The 753-nt window shown below is 28.7% G+C and overlaps 1 protein-coding gene across 1 annotated transcript in view; it reads left to right on the forward strand.

The window, feature by feature from the left end:
• Positions 1-753, forward strand: part of LOC107569174 (26S protease regulatory subunit 8-like) — a 15,401-nt gene that overhangs the window by 5,192 nt on the left and 9,456 nt on the right. The window lies entirely within an intron of this gene.

Consider the following 753-nt stretch of genomic DNA (forward strand, 5'->3'; position numbering starts at 1 on the left):
TCAACCAGCTGGATGGGTTTGAGGCCACCAAGAACATCAAGGTGACAAGCAAACATCTGTAACCTATGTGCTGATGCTAACATGAGAAGTCTCATCTCTGGTTTTAGAAGTTGGTAGCTTTTTATTGAATTCTTAAAATGCATCATCCGTTTGGTTTTCTGCCAAAAATAAAATCTCTGTAGTTCAACATTTGAAAGAAATTTACAACAAAGATAAAAAAATATATATTTAATTTATCATGTAAAATATAATACTATAATAATAGTAGTAGTAAGTATTACTGTTGTTATTATATTACTATTAAAATATTGTTTAATTTATCATTTAAATTAAAAAAATTAAGCAGCAGTTAAAAAGTTTAATGACAGTTATTATTAAATGCTCCGAATTTTTGTTTTTAGAATTTAAATAAAAAAAGGAATAATTATAATATAATACTTTTTTTTTTATAGCCATACTAAATAGAGAAAACAAAGCATGTTTTCCCTCTTTTTTTTTTTTTGTCTTTTTTTTTGTCTTTTGCTGATAACATGCCCTAGTACTATATAAAGTTGTTTGCACCAACTGGTCAAAGGGTATGATTACCATGTTACAGTGCTCATTCAACTGCCTTTCCAAACATCACCACCAGGGCTGCTGTGACCAATCAAAACTACTCTAACTTCTATTTATACTATTTCTGTGCTTGGCTCCAGCTGCATTTTTATAATTTTATTTAAAGGGGTGGTTCATTGCGATTTCACTTTTTTAACA

Source organism: Sinocyclocheilus grahami, unplaced genomic scaffold, assembly GCF_001515645.1.
Source record: "Sinocyclocheilus grahami isolate Dianchi unplaced genomic scaffold, SAMN03320097.WGS_v1.1 scaffold1321.1, whole genome shotgun sequence".
Classification (NCBI taxonomy): domain Eukaryota; kingdom Metazoa; phylum Chordata; class Actinopteri; order Cypriniformes; family Cyprinidae; genus Sinocyclocheilus; species Sinocyclocheilus grahami.